Here is a 20,037-nt window from a genome sequence, read left to right as displayed (position 1 = left end):
TTTTCAATTCAATCAATCATTGTTTTGTTAACTTAATGTGAAAATCTTGTACTGTTGAAAAAATCTGATACTATAATGTAGATGCAAATAAAGGGAACTATGCTGTGAAATAATAATCGCTTGATCCATTATTAGTCAGGTGAATAATTCATAATTCTCTGGTATTTGTCTATGTTTTCAGTTCTTAGCATCCTTAACACACAGAGTTCTTTCATAGTTTCTTGGCCTATAGTGCAAACACCCGGTGCATTCGCATATCCCTCGACATTAATTTCTATAAGATCAAAATTAATGGAAAGAGATCTGTTTCTTAATCAATTTGTATGATATGTCTGAACATCTTATTTGTGTATTTCATGAACAGAGTGAGTTCCTGACAGTAAACATGGTAGGTATCAGTAGTTGGAAAATGGAGCTAGAGTAGTAAAATGGCTACCATCTTTACTAGAACGGACTCTTCAAGGGCTCAAATGGTCTGTATATTTATGACACTCTGAATTGATTTACTAATAGTGAAGGGGTTATATATATAGTTTCATAATTTACTCAAGCTAGTATGTCTGTCAGATGTTTCTTTTGAAATATACTGTAATAAGTTGACAGGTTACGAAAGACTCTTCAAAAACATATTCTTGATTTGGAAAAGGTATCTAGATTCTTCTAATGATTGAAACTTATGATATATCGTAAGGATCGAAACAACTTTTCATTTGACAATAGGATGTACCTTTGAATTATTGCTGTTGAATTGTCCATAACAAGTTGACTTGAACTTTCATTATGTTGTCATTTATATTACTCCCTCTGTTTCTGAAAGACCGTTCTCTATTCCTTTTTCGTCAGTTTCAAAATTGTGTCCAGCTTCTGTTTATATTCATACTTTTTCAATGAACTCTCTAATATACCCTTGAATTCTTTATATTCATAAATCCATTTTTAATGTGACCCAATCTAAAATATTAAAGAAATTAGTATAATTGAGGAAACAAATATATCCTTCATTCCTTTTAAGGAAATATACATTTAACTTTAAAAATTAGATTTCTTATAAAGTTTATACTTCTTAAATTCAATATCTTTTAAATTTCCCTTTTATATTTTGTATTTATAATTCTCACACCAATTTTGGATAGTCTTTATTGCTAGCATTTTTATTAAAATAAAATAGGTAAGTAACTAAGGGTAGTCAAGTAAAATAGTATGGTCTCCTTAAAATTTTGAGAAAGTCAAAGCGGACTGTCTTTGTGAAACGGAGGGAGTACATCTTTTGCAAGGATATTGCTTCTATACTCTTGACTCCAAGCAGGATCAGAGAATCAACAAATTAACCTGCCAGTTCTGATTTTCTTGCTTTCAGATAATTGTGCTGGCTGCTAGGTAAGATTAGAATTTTCTTAAAGCATTTCTTCTTTTATATTGTAGGTGTTGCTCCTGGTACTGCTGCCTGATCCCCATAAGAGTGCTATTTTGTGCCTCAGTGATGCAGAGTTACAAACATAATTGAAAAGACTCGGCGTTCAATACATACAAGTAAGCAGTCATTTGTTAGTTTGTTTCAATAGGTTCTTCTTGAAAATGGGTGTTTGTCATTTTAAAAAGCTTCATTCCCGTTTTAGTTAGTACATTCTATTGGCTGCTACTATTCTTTCTGCACAAGTGCACAGAAAATAAAAGGTTGGAATTGGAACCCGAGTCTTCGTTGGGCTCACAAGGCATGAACCAATACTAATTTTGGATGTGTCCTGGAGGCAATGTAGATCATTGTACGTGGCTTAGTAGATAGGAAGCGAAGTGTATTAAGTTCAGCTTACTCTGATACGGAACTTCTTTTAGCAAGATAAGCCTTTCATCTTGTAGTTGATTATTTGTGGAATAACCTTGAAACTTGAATTTGTCTGTGTAGATTAACCTCAGTAATAATGTTACCGGTTTAAGGCTTTACATTGCTTAAGTTTTGTCTTACCATTCTTAAGCCACAAAAGAGGTGAAGTGTTCATACCATCTGCTACTGCCTTGTTGTCTCCCTCTTTTGTAATCTTTGTCAGCTCATGTAGTCTGGATATTTTTTTCTAAATTGAGCCATATTGATTTAATTGATCTAATCTAATTCTTTACCAAACAAAACCATCATAAAACTGCCACGACTGTTTGTTGAATACTGTCGGTTCTTGGATTTAATTTTCTTCCAATCTAAATGTTTGGTTTTCTTCTCACTCACGCTTTTCTTTATCAAAGTCTAAAACTAATGGTATTATATCTGTTCAATGGTTTACTTTTCTATTTTCGTGTAATATGTGAACTAATTTGGATTGGGTTTTCAAACTTCCATTAATTCATCTCTCAAATTTTTTGCTCTTGTAAAAGTGTCTGAAATAGGTAGTTTTAGCGAGAACATTTAAGAGCATTGAACTTTGTTATATTGGTCTTCTTTTTACGCCAGTGTGGAACTAATTTTCTTTGAAGCGTGTCTATTTTGTGCTTTTCTTCTTTCTTTCTTTCTTTCGTGTTCTTGTATACTTGGACCATACTTTTTTTATGCATTAACAGTGCAACAGATAAACTGTCACTGTAATGACATTGATCTGGGGTGGGGGGAAATTCTGGCCTTAATTATTACATTTAGTAGGTGTGGGGTAAAACTTTTATTGGTTTGGGCTTCGGTGTCAGCTTGGTCTCGTGTTTCTTCTGTTGCTTGTAGCTCGGATGTTTGATGTTTGTTACATCACCATAAAAGAGCCAACTTCTCTCCCTGATAAGCATATTGGCGGAATAGGTCAACCAGTGAGGCGCATGTTGACAGAATAGGTCAATTATAATAGATTATCATTGTAGATCAGTGCTCTATTCAACAGGTAATGAGTTAAACGCTCGGCTCGAGTAATATGAAAAATATAAATGACTGTAGATAACATTGGATAATAGTAATGTCTGGGTCAAAGACGATTTGGATTTATAATAAAATAGCAATAGATTTCCTTAATAGTCTTTTTTTAATTGCATATTTAACTCTTAACAATGCCAAAACGGCAAGTTTGTTAGACCATCCATTCTTGACCATCCATGACAACATTGAGTCTAACCGAGTGTACTGTCAAGGTGGTCATCTAACTACAAATTTCAATTCTAGTCCTTTGGGGAGATATGTTCGTCCCTAAGTTACTATCCTTTTGCATGCGACGTGACCTCACAAAAGAAAAAAATCAGAAGTAATTTTCTTTGTGGAGGTTTACCGTGTGACGTTCAGAAAGGCGTCTTTTTTGATATGCCTCGCCATAATGTACATCTTATCTTCCTGCTAAAATGAGTGCAGCTCCTACATTATCTTTTTTCGTAGAGATAGGTGACGCTGCCTTTAGTGGGGGTTGATTTCACAGAATGTGACCGAAATGAGATCAGATCTCTCAGTGGGGGTTGATTTCACACTGTTTCAGTAAAATATATACACGTAATATATGGATAGATGTATATGCACGTGCTCTAATTCAGAGTAAAAGACTGGCAAAGTTGTGATGTTTCTGACCCTTTTCCCACTACAGTTTTTTGTCACCCGAAAATAGTATAGTTTCTTCAATACAAACAAATGATCGATCGAAAACCAGCAAATGCAGCAGAACCCGTGTCATTTTTGAACGTGACACACACCACTCTCTCTCTCTCGTGGTGTGCAACCCGAAAGGAGTTTCAAGTTGCAATAAAGTAATTGTGCTAATCAAACTTTAGTAGGTTGAATTGAATGTCCAAATTCTTGATTAAGTAAATAAATTAAGTTGAAACATCAAAGAATTTTTTTTCTCTTCTCTTGCTATATAATAACTCCATACTAGAAAAATCATCACATCCATCCTTATAATCAGTTGTTCTGTTTTCCTTCGATAGAAATATATTTGTGTATGTCACATATAAACCTCTGCCCAACTAAGCTACTGTGATCATCTAAGCTAAGCTAAACATGAAGTTTGGGAAAGAATTCAAGTCTCAAATGGTGCCAGAATGGGAAGAAGCATACATGAATTATGATTATCTCAAAACCCTTCTGAAAGATATTCATGATTTTAATCATAAACATAAACCGCATCCTACTGCTCCGACCCTGAAAAGAACTATGACATTGTACAGAACATTTAGTGGTCTTACTAGAAGATACAGTAATTTAACAAGTCCTACTACTAAAGTATCTGGAGAAGCAGGTCATGGTGATATTGAAGATCAAGTCATACTAGTTACTGCCGTTGATCATGAACATAATCATCATCCTCAGCAGCTAGACAAAAATCTTGATCATCGTTATGAAACCAAGTTCTTGATGTCATCTGAAAAAGGAGCTGAATATGAACTTGTGTATTTCAGAAGTCTGGATGATGAATTCAACAAAGTTAATAAGTTTTACAAAAGCGAAGTTGAGGAAGTTATGAAAGAAGCTGATTTGTTGAATGTTAGTCAGCACAATGACTCAGCTGCACCTTGTTAACAAAAACAAGATAAGCACCATCAGAGAGTCAGAAGACCGAGTAACAAGGAAGACTCCTAAGGCTAGGATTACGCTCAGTTACATCAGAGTCTTGAGTTTGTTAAAAGTCTTTGTTTTGATTGAGTCTGTAACTGCATTGCAGTATCTTTTGAGTATAAATAAAACTCTAAAATCTGCACATTAAGTGTGGAAGAATTTCACCCAAACTTCATCTTCTAGCTTGGTATCAGGCTCAAGATCCAAAAACCGGCTTCCGCGCCTATTCTGAAACCTATACAACCACAAATCAAATCAATGGCAGAGGTTACAACTACTCTACGCCAGGTTCAAATCCATCACCTTGTTACCTTGAAACATACTGGTACTAATCATGTATTGTGGAAGGCTCAGTTCAAGCCTATACAGAAAGGCTATGACTTAACAGGTTTTATTGATGGATCAAAAGAAAAACCACCAAGAACTCTACCAGAAAGTGAGGCTGTTAATCCTGCGTTCACTGCATATGAGCACCAAGATTCTTTGATCGTTGGTTGGATGAATTCTACCTTAACTCCTGAGGTTCTCAGTGTAGTTGCAGAACTTGAGACTGCACAAGAGATATGGGACACCTTGGAGTCTGAGTTTGCTCCAAAAACATTTTCTCACCAGATGAATTTAAAGAGACAGCCCCATAATCTGCACAAAGGTAATAAGTCTCTGAAGGTGTATTTAAATGATGCTAAGCGTTTGTTTGATCAACTTGCAGCCACAGGTAACGAGGGGGGTTCGCGTCTTTGGACCTGGATACACCGTACCGGCTCATACATATGACCCTATTGTTACTACTTTAAGTACTGCTGAAACAATGGACATATCAACCTTCATAACTCATCTTTTGACTTTTGAGATGAGGTTAGAACATCAACTGTCTCAGTTGCAAGAACCAGTTGCAAACTATGTCAGCTCTTCCTCATCTGCTAGCAGACCTGCACCAAGAGGAGTTCAAAATACACCGAGAGGACCAAATCCGCCAAACAATAATCGTCGGCCTCAACAGCCTCCTAGAAATTCTGGTAATGGCACAGTCTATTGTCATATTTGCAAAAAGCGTAACCATACTGCAGATCGATGCTGGTTTCGCTATGACAGAGATGCTCAACAACCTGCAAAAACGCCTGAGGCTTATATAGCCTTACCAGGTGGTCAACCAAATGGACAATGGGTGACTGATACTGGTGCAACCCATCATCTAACTCCTGATGTGAACAACATCTGCATACCGCATGAGTATGAGGGCACGGATCAAGTTAGAGTAGGTAATGGTAATGGTATGGAGATTGCACATATTGGTAACACAAAATTCACTCATAAGTCACGTTGCTTTATATTAAATCAGATTTATCATGTGCCTAATATTAAAACAAATCTTCTATCTGTTTCTAAATTCTGTAAGGACAACAACGTGATTTTTGAGTTTCACACAAGCTTTTTTCTTGTGAAGGACAAATGCACAGGGGCAGTGCTGCTAAAGGGGAGGAATGAGAATGGGTTGTATGTATTCGATGGCGTAGGTGATTTTCATACATCCAAAATGCCTCAGTCTTTTCTCTCAGCCAGTTTACCTGTTTGGCACCAGCGCATGGGTCACCCCATGCTTGGAACTGTTTCAAAAATAATTAGGAATTTCTCTCTTCCTGTTTTGCATAAGAAGTTCGATTTTTGTCACTCTTGTCATGTTAGCAAGAGTAGAAAACTCTCTTTTCTCTCAGTACTACTACCTTTGATACTCCTTTAAGTTTGATTGTTTCTGATATTTGGGTTTCTCCACAACTGTCAAGGAATGGTTTTCGTTATTACCTGTTGTTAATGGATGTCTTCTCTCATTACACATGGGTATTTCCAATGGTTCATCGTTCTGATGCTTACAATATCTTTGTTCATTTTCACAAACAAGTAGAAAATTTAACTGGTTAAAAATCAAAGTTTTTCAATCTGACAATGCTCTTGAGCACAAAAGAATTACCTCCTATTTAAATAGTTCAGGCATCCAACATAGATTTTCCTGCCCTCACACCTCGGCTCAGAATGGTCTTGCAGAGCGTCGTATAAGACATGTAACAGAGAGTGGTCTAGCACTTCTTTTTCACGCTCATTTTCCAAAAGATTTTTGGTCAGATGCTTTTACTACCGCTTGTTATCTTATCAATAGGGTGCCTAAATCTAAAACAAATTCCCTCACACCTCTTGAGCTGCTGTACAATAAGAAACCAAATTATACCTTTTTAAGAGTGTTTGGTTGCTTGGCTTATCCCTGTCTAAGGCCTTACAATGCAAACAAGTTAGAACCCAGGTCACTTCCTTGTGTATTTTTAGGGTACAGTGCAGTGCATAAAGGCTATATTTGCCTTCATCTGCAAACCAATAGGCAATATATATCACGTCACGTGAGATTTGAAGAAAGCACATTCCCATTCTCTCCTCAGCAGCAGCAAGCTCTTGTCGTTTGTCAGCCGATTCCTGCATCAAGCACAGATATTCTTAGCTCTGCAGTTTTCAGTCCTTCATCTCCTGCTCAGCTACAGCTACAGCAGCCGCTGTCACCAGTGTTAGAGCTGCAGACTCAGGCAAATGCTCCAAATTCTCCAGATGTTTCTCCGGCTGCTTCAGACGAGTCTGCAATTAATTCCTTGTCTCCTGATCATGCTGATCAGCAAGTGCAACAAGGTCACATAATGGTCACACGTGCAAAGTCAGATTTTACCAAACCAATTCAAAAATTGTGTCTTGCTGCAACTAAATATCCTCTCCATGACGAAGATTTTATGGAGCCGACTTGCTACTCTAAAGCTTGCAAAATAGCAGAATGGAGAGACGCCATGGACACTCAGATAAATGCACTGATCCGAAATGGTACTTACTCACTTGTTAAGTTTGAGTCTGGCATGAATATAGTGGGGTCTAAGTGGGTCTACCGGATAAAGCGAAACCCAGATGGTTCAATACAGCGATATAAAGCACGCTTGGTTGCTAAAGGGTTTACACAGCAAGAGGGGGTGGATTATGGCGAAACTTTCTCACCGGTGATCAAACCTTGCACTATCATACTAGTACTATCGCTTGCAGTGATGAATGGCTGGCAGTTGCGTCAGCTTGATGTTGAAAATGCATTTTTGCATGGTGTCTTGGAGGAGGATGTCTATATGAAGCAGCCTGCTGGCTATGTCGATCCTAACTTCCCTGATCACGTCAGCAAGCTCCATAAATCCTTGTATGGCCTCAAACAGGGACCGCGTGCATGGTTTTCTCGTCTCCGCAGTCATCTTCTCCTGTTGGGTTTCAAGGCTTCAGTGGCGGACTCATCTGTTTTCATCAGTATTTCTGGTAATTCCACAACATATGCGTTGATATATGTTGATGATATAATTGTGACAGGCTCTTCATCTGACTTAATAGATCAACTGGTGACTGATTTGGGTACTTCATTTGCTGTAAAAGATATGGGTCTCCTTTCTTATTTCCTAGGTGTTGAAGTTTTACGTCAAGGTGGCAAATTGGTGCTTTCTCAACGGAAATACATCTCAGACTTACTACATCGCACCAAACTAGATGGGGTTAAGCCGGTTTGCACTCCACTGGCTACTAACCTCCAAGTTCGTCGCCAAGGTGCTGAATTGTTTGCAGATCCCACTCTTTACAGAAGTGTTGTAGGGGCCTTGTAATATCTACACATTACACGGCCTGACATAGCAGTGGCTGTTAACAAGGCCTGTCAGTTTATGTATGAGCCTTATTTGGAGCATTGGGAGCTTGTTAAACGAATCTTGCGCTATTTGAAGCACACAATTGACTACGGCTTGTTCTTCTCACCAGTCTTGAACTATTCTCTCAATGCCTATTCAGATGCAGATTGGGAAGGTAATTTGGATGATAGGCGTTCCACTAGTGGCTACTGTATCTACTTTGGGGGTAATCTTATTTCTTGGAGTGCCAGGAAACAAAAAACAGTTTCAAAGTCAAGCACTGAATCTGAGTATCGTGGCATTGCTATTGCAACTTCAGAACTTGTTTGGATTCAGTCTCTGTTACGTGAATTAGGGGTTCTTACGCCTGTGCCTTCCTTGTGGTGTGACAATCTGGGGGAAACTTATCTGACAGCGAATCCTATCTTCCATGCAAGGACAAAGCATATTGAGATAGACTATCACTTTGTCCGTGAACGTGTCGCAGCTAAACAACTCAAAGTGCAGTTCATTAGTTCAAGGGATCAAATAGCTGACTTATTTACTAAGGGCCTGCCTTTTGTTAAGTTTCAGCTTCTGCGTGACAAATTGAACATCCATAAACTCCAACTCAACTTGAGGGAGGGTGTTAGTTAGCACAATGACTCAGCTGCACCTTGTTAACAAAAACAAGATAAGCACCATCAGAGAGTCAGAAGACCGAGTAACAAGGAAGACTCCTAAGGCTAGGATTACGCTCAGTTACATTAGAGTCTTGAGTTTGTTAAAAGTCTTTGTTTTGATTGAGTCTGTAACTGCATTGCAGTATTTTTTGAGTATAAATAAAACTCTAAAATCTGCATATTAAGTGTGGAAGAATTTCACCCAAACTTCATCTTCTAGCTTTGAACAAACAAATGGATGCTTTGATTGCTTTCAGGATTAAGATTGAAAATCCTGATGGAACTAATCATCATTTCGTCAATTGGTCTGTTGAGATGACTAAACTTGCTTCCGATGTTGCTGCTTCTGCTGCAGCTGTTTCGCAAACCTCGCCTCGAGTTACTTCTCCACAAACTAATTCGCTTCTTTCTCCAACTGGTACTTCAAGATCGAACAGCAGATCGTCAAATGTATCTAGAGAAGGTATGTACACAACTTTCCCAAATAATTTTGGTGGCTAATTCCTTTCTATTTTGATCAACAAATTAGTGTATATATATAGGCAAACTTCGACCTCCTGTCGTGACAAATCTACTGCTAATGTTGTTGGAATATTTTCAACACCGCTTACCAAAGGGGGGTCCTGGGGGGCATCGCCCCCCAGGCTGTGGTCGACCTGACAGGTCAGGTCGTGGGGGTCCAGGGGAGACCGCCCCTGGTGGGGGTTTCAAGGGGGCAACGCCCCCGGAAGAATTTTTTGAACTGACGGTTTTATTTGGCCGATAAAAGCCTGTTCGAAAATTTCGAATCCAAAAGACACCATTGATGTCTGTTGATGAAGGAACCCGACGTTTCGTGAATAGAAACCTGTTGGCGAATAAAAACCTATTCCCAACAGGTGCAAAACCCTTTATAAATAGCTTCTCCCAGTTTCGTTTAAACATATAAGAAAAATCAATCTGTTTTCTCTGTTTCAAAAAGCATCATCAGAAATCAGAAATCTCTTTGTGTGTTCTTGATTGAATCAAGGGGTACAAACCTTGAATTCAGTTTTCGTTGCAGGGCTTTCATTGTATCCTGAAGGCAATATTTCGCATACCTGTTGTAATCGCCAATTGTTATTGGGAGGGTAGAAATATTTGTCTAAAAGAAATTTATACAAGCCTTGAAAGTTTTGGAGTGCAACACTTTCTTATCTGATTCATTCATCCTTTGTGAAACCCAATTTTTTCCAACAAATGTGTATGCCTTCATGTTGCCAGATGATGTTGTGGATGATATATGGTTATATTTTTTTCTAATAGTTTTTAACTTACATAGTGAGATATCAAATTATCAAATTAAAACTATGTGCTGATGTTGATGCAGCAATGCCTCATATGGATGCCATTAAAGAGATTGAGCAAAGCCTTGAAGAACAATCTGAGGAATCCGGAGATGATGTTGTTCTTAATGGTACCCGAGTTATTAGTTCAACTAGTACTACTGTGAGCGAAACGAAAGCAAAGAAGATGGACGTCAGTAGACCAGCTTCACTAGACGTCCTTGATCGTGTGACCATTAACAATACTCTTGAAACACCACGGTCAACCATAAAAGGAATACTTAACGTTAACAAGAACAACGACATTGTTTTTGGAAGAGAGAACTTGCAAAAAGTTGAGCTACAACTGCAACGAGCTTTCGTCGAGTTCTATCAGAAACTTCGTCTCTTAAAGAGTTACAGGTTACAAATATACTTATGTACACTTTGATTACTTTCCTGGATCATTATGCTTACAGTTTGTTTGAACCATTTATTCTTTTCGAAATGCTATATGAAACAGTTTTCTGAACGTCTTGGCATTTTCTAAGATCATGAAGAAGTATGACAAGGTGAAATTTCCTCCTCTTTACATCGGTTCAGAGTTACACTAGGTTACCACAAATCACTAGTGAACAAAATTATTGATCTTTTTACTCTGACATAGATCACTTCAAGAAATGCATCAAAATCTTACCTACACATGGTGGATAACTCCTACATTGGCAGCTATGATGGGGTATGTTTGTTCATTATTGCTCTGATGTTTGTCTAACCAAACCAACCAATCACTATAATTGTGTCATTTGGTTCTCGGCTTATAGGTTACTAGGCTTATGGAGAGAGTTGAAGCCACCTTCATCAAGCACTTCACAAATGCAAACCGTAGCAAAGGCATAAGAATTTTGAGACCAGCAGCAAAGAGAGAAAGGCATAGGACTACATTTTCCTTGGGTAAACTCATCCATAACCAAGTACTAGAATTTGCTCTTGCACAATCAGTTAGCTCCTGAATCGCCAGTTTCTTTTAAAGTGAGAGAATCTATTTCGTATTGAAATGTTTTCAAGCTGTAATACACTAATTGTAACTGTTCGAATGCTTCTTCAGGTTTCTTTGCTGGATGCGCGTTAGCCCTCTTGGCGTCTCTTATATTGATTGTACGTGCTCGTAACATATTGGGGACGGAGTATATGGAAACCTTGTTTCCCCTTTATAGGTAAGTCAAAATTTCCATTCTGAATTTTTTAGAATCTTTGATTTTAACTGCATTAATCAATGACATCAATGTAGGTCTTGTTTTATTATCATCTATTCAATTCTTGTCGTATATTCTCAGCATCACTTAAATTGATCTAAATTGTGCTTTGCAGCCTATTTGGATTCATTGTCCTTCATATGCTCATGTATGCAATTAATGTCTATGCCTGGAGACGTTATCGGGTAAATTATCCATTTATATTTGGGTTCAAACAAGGGACTGAATTGGGCTACAGGGAAGTCTTCCTCATAAGCTCAGCCCTCGCAACACTAGCGTTGGCAAGCGTACTCGCAAACTTAGATATGGAAATGAACAAGCATACCAAAGACTACAAGTCCCTAACCGAGTTAGTCCCTCTTATTTTAGTCATTGTAAGATACTTTCTTTTTCTTTCCTAGCTAAATCAATCCCATATTAATTAAATCACGAACTAACTAAACTAACAAGTAAATATCTCTGTGCAGTTTGTATTTCTCGTAACAGTTTTCCCTTTCAATATTGTATATCGTTCAAGTAATGGCAACTGCAAGATGAAACTTAGCTTATATAAAGACAACTCTCTTTATTGATGTTTAAAAAATCTCTCAAAACTAAACACAAGCTCTAATCTTGATCATATGATCAACCACAACTTTGATGATCATATATATATATAACTATGAATTTCTTTTCCTAGTCCTATTACCTTATTACATGTCTTTCCTTTTCTTAGAACTAGATGACTTCTAATTCCCTTAGGATTACATCAATTTCCTAATCTTGTCCTAACCAGCTTGTTAGTGACTTCTATGTTGAAGTTTAACCAACATTCTCCCCGTTAAGCTTCAACCTTACCCGTGACATATCTTGTACTCCAATCAATTGTCTCATTTCTTCAAACTTGATCCGAGCTAATGCCTTTGTCAATATATCTGCTTTCTGCTCAGTTCCTGGTATGTGTTCAACGTTGATGATCTCCTTCTCGATACATTCTCGTATGAAATGATACCTTTTGTGAATGTGTTTCGTCTTCCCATGAAACACTGGATTTTTAGTAAGTGCAATTGCAGACTTATTATCAATCTTGATGAGAACTTTTTCAGGTTCTCTTCCTTTGATTTCACCCAACAGTTCTTGAAGCCATATTGATTGTTTAGCTGCTTCTGTTGCAGCCATAAACTCAGCTTCACGGGATGAGAGCGCTACAGTGTCTTGCTTCTGTGAACACCATGTAATAGGTGCTTCTCCTAGATAAAATATATGACCAGTTGTACTTTTTCCATCATCTTGGTCAATATTATGACTGCTGTCACTATACCCAACAATTCCTTTTGATTCTCCTCGACCATACTTCAATCCATAGCTGATTGTTCCTCTTAGATATCTAAATATCTGCTTTATTACATCACCATGAGACTTGCGTGGACTCTGCATATAACGGCTTGCTACTCCCACAGAGAAAGCCAAGTCTGGTCTTGTGTGTAACAAGTATCTAAGGCATCCAACATTTCTTCTATAACTCGTTGGATCAATCTCAGCTTCTTCTTGTGCCTTTGAAACTTTAAGTCCAAACTCCATTGGTATCTTAGTTGGATTACAAGTTTCAAGTCCTGCTTCTTTCAGAATTCTCCTTGCATAAGCTTCTTGTTTAATCTGAATCCCATCTACTCCTTGATGGACTTCTATGCCAAGGTAATAAGTGAGTTTTCCGAGGTCTGACATCTCAAACTTTGATGACATTTCTCTCTTGAACTCATTGATCACCTTAAGGGAGTTGCCAGTCAAAAATAGATCATCTACATAGACTGCAATCACAAGAAGCGTTCCTTTTTCTTCTCTTCTGTATACTGATGTTTCTTTAGAGCACTTAACAAAACTAATTTCTCTTAAGATTTGATCTAACTTTGTATTCCGGGCTCGAGGAGCTTGTCTTAGACCATATAGAGCTTTTGATAACTTATAAACCTTATGCTCTTGTCCTTTTACTTCAAAACCTTCTGGTTGTTCAACATACACATCTTCTCGCAATTCACCATGTAAGAATGTTGTCTTAACGTCTAAGTGGTGAATTTCCCATGAGTTTGATGTTGCTTCTGCTATTAAGAGACGAATTGTCTCTAGTCTAGCAGCTGGTGCGAAAAATTCATCAAAGTCTATGCCTGATTCTTGAACGTATCCCTTAGATACAAGTCTTGCCTTATATTTGTTGACAGTACCATCAGCATTCCGTTTTATTTTGAAGATCCACTTAAGACCAATCACTTTTACCCCACCTGGCTTATCAACTAGAAACCAAGTCTTGTTTCTGTTGATTGAAATAATTTTTCTCTACATGCTTGTGTCCATTTAGTCGAGACCTTTGCTTCCTGAAAATTCCTTGGTTCATCATTAACAGAAAGTAGCATAATCTCACATTCTTCTGCAGCTGGAAGAACATAATCCTCCAGATACTGTGGCTTTTGTATCTGTATTGTTGATTTTCGCAGTGGAATGGGTTGAGTTATTTCATGGATCTCCTCTTCTTCTTCTTCTTCTTCTTCTTCTCTTCTTCTACTTCTTCGTTATTCTCAGTGTTTTCATTATTCTCTTCTTCTTCTTGATTAACATCATTGTTTCCATTGGTATTGATGATTATGGGTCCTTCGCCTTCATCAATTACTTGACCCCATCTCATGTGAAACATTCCTGGATCCCTACTTGGTCCATCATTTTTCTTTCCAGTTCCAGTTTGTTTTTCATCGAATACCACATCTCGACTCACTATCACTCTTTTCGTTGTTGGATTGAATAATCTGTAAGCTTTGGATCCAGGCTCAATTCCTAGATTCACAAGAGTCTGAGATCGATCATCCAGTTTCTTAAGAGTTGCAGAATCAACTTTTGCGTATGCTTTGCAACCAAACACTCTTAAATGATCTATGTTTGGTTTTCTCTTTCGCAAACTTTCATATGGAGTCATGTCTTTCAGAGCTTTCGTAGGTATCCTGTTTATTAGGTATGTGGAGTGTCGTACAGCTTCTCCCCATAGATAATTAGGTACCTGCATAGCCTTTAAAGAACTTCTTGTCATCTCCATTAGAGTCCTGTTTCTCCTCTCCACCACTCCGTTTTGTTTGTGGTGTATATGGTGCTGTGAGTTCCTTTTGATTCCATTTGACTCACAGAACTTGTTGAACTCTAAGGAAGTGAACTCTCCTCCTCTATCAGTTCTAAGCATTTTGACCTCCTCTTTTAACTTTTTCTATCAGATTTCTGAAAGCTTTGAATCTGTCAAATGCTTCACTCTTTTCTTTCATAAGAATAGACCACATATATCTTGAGAAGTCATCTATAATAACAAATATGTATTTGTTATTTGCAAGGGTTTGTGGTGTAATAGGACCACATAAATCAGCATGAAGAAGCTCTAATGGCTTTGAGGCTCTGAATGTTGTTGCTTTTGGGAAACCTTGACGAGTTTGTTTCCCAACTAAACATGATTCACAGATTTTTGCTTCATATTTATCTGTGGTAGTCCTCGAACCATCTTGTTTTGAGACATTGCCTTTAAATTTCTAAAGCTTATGTGTCCTAACCTTGCGTGCCACTTCCATGTCTGATCTTCCAGTCTCATATTCAGACACAATGGCCTTCCAATCATGAGACTTATCTTGTAGAGTCTATTCTGTGAGCGTGAGACTCTAACTAAAAGTCTTCCACTTGGGTCATGAACTGTTAGATAATCTTGTCGCATTCTAACATCACATCCAACTTCTGTAGCTTGTCCTAAACTTAGAATGTTGCTTTGTAAGTTTGGGATGAAGTAGATGTTTGTGACAAGCTTCTGTTCTCCGGTCTTGCTCTGAAATAGAATTGATCCTTTCCCTTCAATTTCTACAGAAGATCCATCCCCAAACTTCACTTTTCCTTTGATTTTCTCATTGAGTTCAGAAAAGTAGTGTCTCTTACCAGTCATGTGATTGCTGGCTCCATTATCTAAATACCAGATTCCTTCTTCTCCATCCTTTGATTCGTAGTTCTTTGGTATTAGTTTCCCTTCGTTTAAGAATACAACTTCGTGCATGAAAAGAGCTGTATCTGCTTCCCTTGTTTCATTCTAGTTTGTTTCTTCCATCTTTTGTATTCTTTCAGGGCATACAGAGGAGAAGTGTCCTGCTTTATCACATCTGTAACAAATATTATTTGATTTATCCTTCTTTTCTTTCCCTTGGTTTTGATCATTCTGACTTGTTGTTCTATCTTGTGAGTTAAACCTTCCTCCCCTTCCTCGGCCTCTGTTTCCTCTACCACCTCTTCCACGATCTCTTCCTCTTGTCGCAGAGTTTTGTTGGTAAGAGTTTGTGTACAAAAGTTTTCCTTGAGTTTCTCCATTGTTTTCTTCATCAAGGATTCTTTCTTCATATGCTTTCAATCTTCCAATTATATCTTCATAGCTAGTCTTCTTTAAATCCAAGACTTGTTCGAGAGAAGCTATGATATGAATATACTTGGATCTTGGTAAACTATTGAGAAACTTCTTTACCAGTTTATCTTCATCAATGGATTGTCCAAGTGACGCAGCTTTTGAGGCTATCTCTGATAGCTTTCCTGCAAAGCTATCAATAGTATCAGTGTCTTTCATCTTCACTCTTTCAAATTCAGACATTAAGGTTTGCAGACGGGATTCTTTAACTCGATCAGCTCCGAGATTACGTGCCTTTATTGCATCCCAAATTTTCTTTGAAGTTTCATGTTCACCAACTTGTAGAACAAGACATTCTGGTATTGCTTGAAAGAGTAATCCAATGGCAACATTGTTTTTGTCTGGGTCCAATGTACCAGGATCAATTGTTTCCCAAACTTTGTAGATTTTCATCAGTACCTTCATTCTCATGGCCCATATTGTGTAGTTTGTGGCGTTGAGGATTGGAACTTGTATTGATGGTGGTGTGAACTGTTTTGCACCCACAATGGTGGTTTCGATTTCCATGGCTCAGAAACAAGCTCTGATACCAATTAATGGCAACTGCAAGATGAAACTTAGCTTATATAAAGACAACTCTCTTTATTGATGTTTAGAAAATCTCTCAAAACTAAACACAAGCTCTAATCTTGCTCATATGATCAACCACAACTTTGGTGATCATATATATATAGAACTATGAATTCCTTTTCCTAGTCCTATTACCTTATTACATGTCTTTCCTTTTCTTAGAACTAGATGACTTCTAATTCCCTTAGGATTACATCAATTTTCTAATCTTGTCCTAACCAGCTTGTTAGTGACTTCTATGTTGAAGTTTAACCAACGTCAAGCCGATATTTCTTGCTTGTGAGTTTCTTCCATTGTATATGCGCTCCTTTTTACAAGGTAAATAATCAGATTATATTCCATTAAGAAATAATGATGCGGACAGTAGGAACAATCTAATGATCTTTAATGTGTCTCTTCTAAAACGCAGGTTCTACTACCTGATATTTTCCTGGCAGATCAGTTAACTAGCCAGGTTAGATCTTGATTGTTGATGCTTAGAAATCACAGCGTAAAATTAAAGAATCACTCGAAACTATTAATTTTAGTAACTATATTCTTCTTCTTTGTTTTCAGGTCCAAGCCATTAGAAGTATTGAATACTACATCTGCTACTATGGCGGGGGAGGTTTTAAATCCAGGGATAGCTCGTGCAAGAAGACCGGTGTTTTTAAAGTTTTCAATTTCATCATAGCCTCAATACCATATTCGTTCCGTTTATTTCAGGTTGGTTTGCTTTCCTGTGTCTCAGGTCCAGATGAAAGATGATAGCAATGCATATAGCTTAGGAACCACAGGCCTTTGAACAAATTAGGAAGTAGACAGTATTTGGTAATATAGCTTTATGTGCACATTAATTTTCCCATATTCTCATAGTAGATAGCTTGTTCTGTTTTACAGTGCCTGCGCCGTTTATTTGAGGAGAAAGACCGAATGCAAGGATATAATGCATTGAAATATTTCTCAACAATTGTTGCTGTAGCCATTAGAGCAGCTTATAAGCTGAATGACACAACCGCATGGCTCATACTGGCATTGCTCAGTTCAATAATTTCCGCTGTTGTTAGCACTTACTGGGATATTGTTACAGATTGGGGACTCTTTCAGAGCAACTCCAGGAATCGCTTTCTGCGAGATAAACTTCTTATCCCACAACAAAATGTATACTTTGGAGCCATTGTAAGTAATTGATTAAGCTAATAAGCTGAATGCCTCAATTGCTAGCTTGATGTTGATGCAGTTCGTGAAACATTAACAATATCATTGCTTTAAATGCAGGTACTGAATATCTTGCTCAGATTTGCCTGGTTGCAAAGTATTTTTGATTTTAAACTTCCTTTCCTACATATGGAAGCCATGGTCACGATCTTTGCTTGTCTAGAGATCATTCGTCGTGGAATGTGGAATTTCTTCAGGTATGACATCAAAGATTAAATTCATATTGAATGAGTTGCATAACTATAGCCTTTAGACTGTTAAATGATAAGTTCATCAATTGGTCAGCCAGTTATTACCAAGTTTCCCCGTTATCGGTGTTTGGATCTGAGAGATACTGATTTGAACTTGATAATTAAAATTACACAAAGAATAACCTAAAAATATTGCATTTTTCCAAGCATAGAAATAAAAACGAAAAACTTGCATGAATAGCTACCAATTCAGATACCGCTATGATGACAAAGGTACTAAAAGTATATAAATTGATGTTTCAGGTTGGAGAATGAGCATTTGAACAATGTGGGCAAGTATCGGGCATTTAAATCAGTGCCACTACCTTTCAACTATGATGAAGATGATGATGATAAAGATGACTGAAGAGTTTTCATCTAACAATGGGACCGTAGATATTGTTCGGTGAGGAAATGACGTTGGTTTTTCAATATCATCAATTAAGCTAACCTTAGTCAGTAGTCGTTGTCTTATCTTTTATACGTAGTTAATGGATGTAGTTTTGAGTGTAAAGTAAAGTTCTTGTAAAGTTCTTGTAACATTAGTCTTAAATTTTGATATGTAGATCAAATTCAAGATGGATATCATTGATGTTAGATAAATAATAAAAACAAATCAATGATAAAATAAATCAATCAAGAATAAATAAATCTACATACCAAAACAATAATGGAGACGATGTTTAACGTGGTTCGGTCAACTCGACCTACGTCCACAAGCAACCCCGTAGGGTGAATAATAATATTGATCATCAGAACATTCTGAGATTGTTTTACAATTACATTGAGACACTCTATTTATACAGTATGAATAATTAATATATGATATTATATTATTCTCTAGAATATATATCCTAATTAACTATAATATGAATAATATGAAATTAGCTAGATATTTGACTTATCTAGAAAACTACCTAAATTACACGAGATCTTTTTATTCTTGGAAACTTAACTGATCTCCCTCGATCTTTTGTGTTGTTTAATCTCCGTCGATCTTCTGGTAACTTGAGTCTTGATCACTTCATCTTGACTTTGACTTCAGTTTGTATATTGTATGGTCTTCACTTCACGTGCCATGTATATCACGGTCACTTGACTTAACCTCCACTTCACGTGTCTTACTGCACAGTTACTTGATTTAGTCTTCACTTCACCATATAGTTTCCTCGATCCTTTTCTGCACCTCGGCTACTTGTTTGTATCTGCTATATATTCTAATAATTAGAAAGAGGCGGATAGTAGCCACTGCTCCAGTCGTAGAGAAAATTCAGTCACTCTTCCACATCATTCGTTCTGGGAGGATGATGCCACCTATCGGAGAAGGGTTTGGTGGAAAGGATTCGGGGATATGTAGCAGCTTCGGTAGTAAAGCCACTCACAGCCTCCAAATTATTACTTAACCTGGCTTCCTCTTGCACCTTTGTTCGCATTATTCTTCTTCTTATTAAAAAAACAGTGGTTCTAAAAGAACAGAGGGAAGGAAACAATGGCAAAACCGTCTCTCCCGGGTTTTTTTTCTTTGTTTTTTTCTCGGTTTGAGAATTTTTGTTAAAAAAAAGACAAGGGGATAGTGTCCCCGTCTGAATCTTTGTGATTATAGGAGTGACTTATGTACGTCAGAGGTAAGAATAACATTGTATGCTACGCACCCCCACTCATACCCCGCCATTTGCCGCGGGAAAGATTTGGTGGAAGAATTTCGGGGTATAAAGTATTTTTGGTATTTTCTTTACTTGTTTCTTGTCTGTCAGATTGGTGCCCTTATCTTAACTTCGTTTCATTATCATTTGGATTCTACAAATGAAATGGGGTTACCGAAGCCTCTCTTAAAAAATAAAATTGAAAGTAAAAAATAAGAAAAAATTGTCGCACGATCACCATTAGGAAAAAAAATGTAAAACAAGTACAGAAAGAAAAACATAATGTATAGTAAGTGAGTCTAGAATAGTTATCGACTGCCTTCCTATTGAAGCTGTTCTTTAATAGATATACTCTCTCCATCTCTGGTCTCACATTTTTTCTATCTGCGTTACTGATCATCATGACCAGTAAGATCTAGATAGTGAGAGTCTGAGAGATGAAATTTGGAAAAGAGTTTGCCTCTCAAATGGTGCCAGAATGGCAAGGGGCTTACATGGATTACACATCCCTCAAATCTGCACTTGAAGATCTTAAACTTTTCAAACTCAAAAACCCCCACCAAAA

General features: G+C 37.4%; 1 pseudogene; it reads left to right on the top strand.

Moving 5' to 3' along the window:
* The first annotated feature begins 3,898 nt into the window (after positions 1-3,898).
* LOC113292781 lies at positions 3,899-18,218 on the top strand (annotated as a pseudogene).
* Positions 18,219-20,037: the final 1,819 nt, after the last annotated feature.

Source organism: Papaver somniferum, chromosome 7 (assembly GCF_003573695.1).
Source record: "Papaver somniferum cultivar HN1 chromosome 7, ASM357369v1, whole genome shotgun sequence".
In the NCBI taxonomy this organism is placed as follows: Eukaryota; Viridiplantae; Streptophyta; class Magnoliopsida; order Ranunculales; family Papaveraceae; genus Papaver; species Papaver somniferum.
The sequence above is the reverse complement of the archived record's forward strand: the minus strand, read 5'-3'. Positions and strand labels throughout refer to the sequence as shown.